The 6,062-nt window shown below is 38.1% G+C and overlaps 1 protein-coding gene across 1 annotated transcript in view; it reads right to left on the reverse strand.

The window, feature by feature from the left end:
* Window positions 1–6,062, reverse strand: part of HIBCH (3-hydroxyisobutyryl-CoA hydrolase) — a 119,628-nt gene that overhangs the window by 112,277 nt on the left and 1,289 nt on the right. The gene's annotated exons all lie outside the window — the stretch shown is intronic.

Genomic DNA, 6,062 nt, shown 5'->3' on the forward strand with positions numbered 1-6,062 from the left:
GAGAGGGAGACACAGAATCGGAAGCGGGCTCCAGGCTCTGAGCCATCAGCCCAGAGCCCGACGTGGGGCTCGAACTCACGAACCGCAAGATCGTGACCTGAGCCGAAGTCAGATGTTCAACCGACTGAGCCACCCAGGCGCCCCTGTGTGTTAGATATTTTAAAGTAGCCTTTTAAAGTTCTTACTGAATAGCTAAGAAATTAAGAGATATTTGATGTTCTATTCCCTATGAAATGAATGTCATAATCATACTTGTTATGCAATATCCAAAAGATAGATTACGAAATTGTTAACAATTCGTAAAAATTGTTAAAAATTTGTAAAGCTACACCAACTTATTCCAAAGCAAAACACACCAAAGGAATAAGCAATCAGGATATAAATATTCTGAGATTACAAAGTATGCAATACAATGATTTTACAAACTAAAGAGTATCGGGGAGGATCCAACAATAAGTTGATTTTAGGGTCTTCTCTGGATAGCTAATGTAAACAAGAAAATATTCAGGAAAGTTTAAGAATTGGAGGAAATGACTCAATTGGTAATATGCTCCAGCGGATAACCTTTGTACTAAACCACAAGAACACTCTACACTAATCAGCAGGGGCTGGGCTGGGCAGTTTAGTAAGGAATATTCAAATGAAGACAGGGGAAGGCGATCCAGTGTCCCTCCCCCAAACTTTTTGCTCTCAGATTCCAGCGTTTAACTTAATTTAATCCAGTGTTAATTAAGACAGAGTGGAGATCAGACCCTAAGGATCCATATACTTCAAGGCTTTGACATTTACTATATTTTACCTCTAGGAACATGGAAAAGTAAGTGAAAAAGTAGATAATTCCTATTTTATTAAAATTAACATATATACATTGTGTGTGTGTGTGTGTGTGTGTGTGTGTAGTGTGATAGAACAAAGATAAATATATAAACCCAATAAAATTTTGTTAGAAGCCTATAAGCCCAGGAATTGGAAAACACCTATAAATATACCTGCATTACTTGTTCTAAAAAATCTATCCTTTGCTTTTGATACCTTAGCTACTTGTAGCCCTCAATATTATATCTGATTCCCCTTAGATTATATAGTTCAGTAAATTTTCACTGTAACTTAAGAACAACTCAAAAAGTTGTAATATACTATCACAAATGCTAATGATTTCTCCCTCAAATCTTTAAAAGAAATCACAGCTCTGCTTTGTTTTCACGAGAGTTGTTCAATCTTTTCTAAGACAAGTATAAATGATTCATACTAGTTAATAATTTAAAAGGAATCCATAAGATTGTGCAATATGGTGCTAGGAAACTCTTACAATTAATTCAAATCTAGTCCTTGTGTGGATAACCTACATTTTCCTTATTTGTTAACCACCTAATATACTATGGTTGTGTCATCTTTCCATACACTTAACAGAAGATATACAGGTGGCAAATGCTGCAAAAATCATTAAAATCCAGCCAACTACAGTCAAAACCAATTTCACATGTCTAGCAGCTGATTTCAGGTTATGAGGTGTGGCAGGGGCGGGTGTGCAATGTTGATCTATGAGGGAACAACTGGAGACTTCAAGCGAGTTTAATATGACGGAGGAAAGGGTATGACTCAGTCTAGAAAGCTGAGAACTGCCTGCTGCCGCTGCCACTAGTGACCCTGATTCTAGAGCCCTTGGCTAACATGTCATTAAAAGTCATGTTGAGCTTCCAATTTCAGCTCAGGTCATGATCTCACAGTTTGTGGGTTCAAGCCCCACATTGGGCTCTGTGCTGACAGCTCAGAGACTGGAGGCTGCTTTGGATTCTGTGTCTCCCTCACTCTCTGCCCCTCCCCCACTCACACTGTCTTTCTCTCTCTCTCGCTCTCTCTCTCTCTCTCTCAAAAATAAATAAACCTTAAAAAAAATAAATCATGTTTCAAAAAATATAGAAATCATTTAATGATATGGTGAAATGCTCATATATGATGATTAAACAACAGCTCACAAAACAGTATGTTTAGTAACATTTGTAAAAATAATACAGAGAGAGAAGATGGAACATTATACTCTAAAATGCTAACGGTTACAGTATTTGCGGTGGGTTTTATTTCCTTCTTCATATTTTTTTCACATTTTTTGAGTTTCCACAAAATTTTCTTCATAATGTGTTAATTTTATAACAAGAAAAAAGTCAACAGTTTCATCTGAAAGCATTTATTTAGAATACTTAGACTATTTTTCAAAATATTTACAATATTTGAAAAAGCTAATTTGGGCACAGAGTTACCTTATTGAAATTAAAAAGCTATGCCATTGGCACAGTATAATCCAAAAGAAGATGAATGAAAGGAAATAGAGGACTCAGAAATATGGCCTAGTGCATAAAACAGCTTAATGTATGATACATTGATCATTACACATTAGTGGGATGTTTGCTCACTAACAATGTCAGGAAAGTTAGCTAGATATTTGAGGGAAAATGAACTTGGAGTAATAAAAATGCAACTAAAACTGTGATGTGAAATTAGGAAAGGTTTTTTTGTTTGTTTGTCAGTGTGTATTTGATAATAGACACAGTAATGAGATAGGCAACATCATTGACAGTGAGGAGTGTTTTGAAGGGCAATTGTCATAGCGTAGTCATACTGTAGACTATGTAATTCTAGGCATCTAATCTAAAGAAATATAATAGACACTGGAAATTTATGAAGGATGTATCTTCTAGACTTGGACTCTTTAAATCTGTGTTTTCAAACTGTGTTCCAAAGAGCTCTGGTGTTCTGTGATGGTGGGGAGAGGGGCAGAGTATGCCTCAAAGATAAGGAAGAAGGTTCCTTTAACTCTGCAGGTGGCTTTTATTTATATGTTATGTGCCTATAGATTACTTATTTTCTTAAAGATTCCACTGAAAACATTAAGTTAGAACACCACTATACTGGACTCTTTGATTTCTTCAATAAAATGCAATGGAGTGTTATTTCTCAAAAACTATGGGAGAAGTAGAGAACAATAGTCAGAGTGTTACATTCCCAAATGCTGGACCCACGGTAATTTAAATTCCTGCTTCAGGAAACCTGAAATCATTCTATAATTACCTTGTAAATAGTCAAAATCTCAGATATAAAAGCTGAGAATATCCGGGCCTGTCACTTAAGAAATAAAAGATTGGAGTTCTATGATATTCACCAGTGTTCTTTAACATATCAGTCTGTCCTAACAAGAACAAACTTCCACTCAGATGTTTCAACAGAAGAGATTTTATTAACTGAGAACAAACTGAGGGTTGATGGGGGGTGGGTGATGGGTATTGAGGAGGGCACCTTTTGGGATGAGCACTGCGTGTTGTACGGAAACCAATTTGACAATAAACTTCATATATTGAAAAAAAAAGAAGAGATTTTATTGAAGGGACTACTTCTAGAAGTTTTGGGTTAGGTTTAGGGTAGGGCAAAGGTATATAACATGACATGGAGATGGTAAGAGATGTGGAGTTACCCAGGTTCTGACAACATAAGAAGCCACTGACCACTGCTAGGACTGAAGGGGTAAGGGGAGGAGATCAAAACCAGGAAAAGAGGTGAGAATAAATACCCCAACTTTTCTCCTTTTCCCCCCTCCAACCTATTGTCGGTATAACCCATTGGTCAATCCTACCTGGAATGACCCCAGAGAAAATAGTTTTTGAAAGTTCTGCCTTCAGAGGCACAGAGTTTAGCAGAGAAGGATGGAAAATGGATCTGGCAGAGAGCTGGTAGAAAGTAACTGGCAAACTTACAATAGTGAAATATTGGGAACCCTGATCCAATAATAGGGGAATGCTTAAGTAAATGATGGTATTAACCATTCTCTAATTAAGTAAATAATGGTACTCAAAAGACCGTTATGAATTCAAGGAGCATGGAAGAGACAGCAAACAACTCCATCTGGGAGAGTGAATTCAGGGGAAATTTTCTCAAAAATCTAAGCTAAAGTGCTTTTTTGCTGCCTAAGCAAAGTTTCTTATATTTTTGCTTATTACAAAAGCAACACATATTCACTACAGGAAGCACACACATAACAGAAAACCAAATATCTACAATCTCACCTCTAGCCCAAGACCACTATCAATATCTCAGTGTGTTTACAGCTTTCCAGATCTTTTTCTATGCGTACATACACATGATTATGTCGTATTTGAGATGATAACATAGATATGCTTTTCTTAATGTAATAAATCACAAATACTATCTCATGCAATAAATATCATTCTGCAACTTTTTAAAACATTTAAAACTTTTAAAATACTTGTTTCCTCATATCTGGTTGTGACTAATTTCTCTCCTCAGACATTTACCATGCTTTCTTTTTTGGCTATTACCAAATGCACTAGGATGAACTTTCTTGAAGTCTACTCTTTGTACACATTACTGCCTTCATGCCAATTTCAGTCCACAGCCTGTTTTTCTACAGCCCTGAAGCTAATAGCTCTCATATTTTTAAAGGGTTTTAAAAACAAAAGCACACACACAAAGAAACAACAGAAACATATGTGGCCTGCAAAGCCTAAAGTATTTACTATCTGGGCTCTTACAGAAAACATTTGTCAATTCCTGTATTATGAATTCCCAGAAATGCAGTTTTTGAGGCAAAGGGCGTGAACATTTTTTGAGGCTTTTACTGGGTTCGGCCAAGTTGCCCTCTAGAAACACTGAAGTAACTTATATCCTTCTCAGTACTGAGCTTGGTGGTTGACAGAGAATCTGAAGCAGGCTCCATGCTGTCAGCACAAAGCCCAGTGAGGGGCTCCAACTCACTAATGGTGAGATCATGACCGGAGCCGAAACCAAAAGTCAGATGCTTAACCGACTGAGCCACCCAGGTGCCCTGCATATTGCAAATTTTTTGATAGTTTTTACTTGTCTTTTACCTTTATGGGTCTTTTTGATGAAAGAAATTAAAAATTCTATAGTCAAGTCTGGCACTTTTCCTTTGTAATTTTGCCCTTTGCTCCAAGCTTACTTTCAGATTAAAAGCAATTCACTTATATTTTCTCCTTGCACTTTTAAGACTTCTAAAAAATTTAAATCTTTTAATCCTTCTCAAATTTAGAGTCTGAGGAAGGTATTTAAAACACCAATAGGTAATAGAATGGGAGTCACATTGCTGGGTTCAAATTCGGCCTCACTACATATTACATGTTTAAGTAAATGACCTAACCTCTTAGGGTCAGATTTCTCTTTAAGTGGAAATAACAATAACACCTACCCCAGGACTGATTTAAGAAAGAACAGCTATGCAACACAAAAAGCACTTAGCATAGTGCCCTTAGCTATTAACATAGTAGCTAGAGAATCCGGCCCGCAAAAGAACTTGAGTTGTCCCACGCTAGAGACCACAGAAGCAGGCTAGGAGCAGAAACATGAGTTCAGTCTGGGAGATGGAAAGTTGTAAGCTCTATTTCCTGGACTATGACAAGTTGAGTGTTGCCCTGGGCTCCTGTGTTGGTGGTTCCTCACAGCCCAGGGAACAGGGGACCAGGTGTTGACAACTCAGGAGGCAGTCTTGGGTGCTTTTGGAAAATACAGTTAAGAAAACCTGCCAGCTGGAACTTTAAAACAGAGCTTCTAAATTTCTAGCCATGGCGTGAGTTACAGGTATGTAGGTATTGGTCTCCTTGGTCCCCCAGGTGGAAGGGCCTGGTTATGCCTGCAGAAGGAGCCTGTTTTGTTCACCCTGTTTGGGGCTGTATCATTTCCTAGCTGTGCCAAGAAGTGAAAGGAAAGGGCAGAAGGCCCAATGCACTCACAGACAACATTCAGTCGGTTGGGCCAGCTGCCAGGCCACCTTCTACTCAAAATTTCATGTTGCTTTTTAAAAATTTTGAATCCACCCCCAATTCAAAAATATTTAAAAAAATTTTATGTTTATTTACCTTTGAGAGAGAGAGAGAGAGAGAGAGAGAGAGAGAGAGAATGAGCAGGGGAGGGGCAGAGAGAGACAGGGAGCCATAGAATCCAAAGCAGGCTCCAGGCTCCCAGCTGTCAGCACAGAGCTGGGACACGGGGTCTTGAACCCACTAACTCTGAGATCATGGCCTGAGCGGAAGTCAGAT

The sequence above is a fragment of the Panthera leo genome, chromosome C1 (genome assembly GCF_018350215.1).
Source record: "Panthera leo isolate Ple1 chromosome C1, P.leo_Ple1_pat1.1, whole genome shotgun sequence".
Taxonomy (NCBI): domain Eukaryota; kingdom Metazoa; phylum Chordata; class Mammalia; order Carnivora; family Felidae; genus Panthera; species Panthera leo.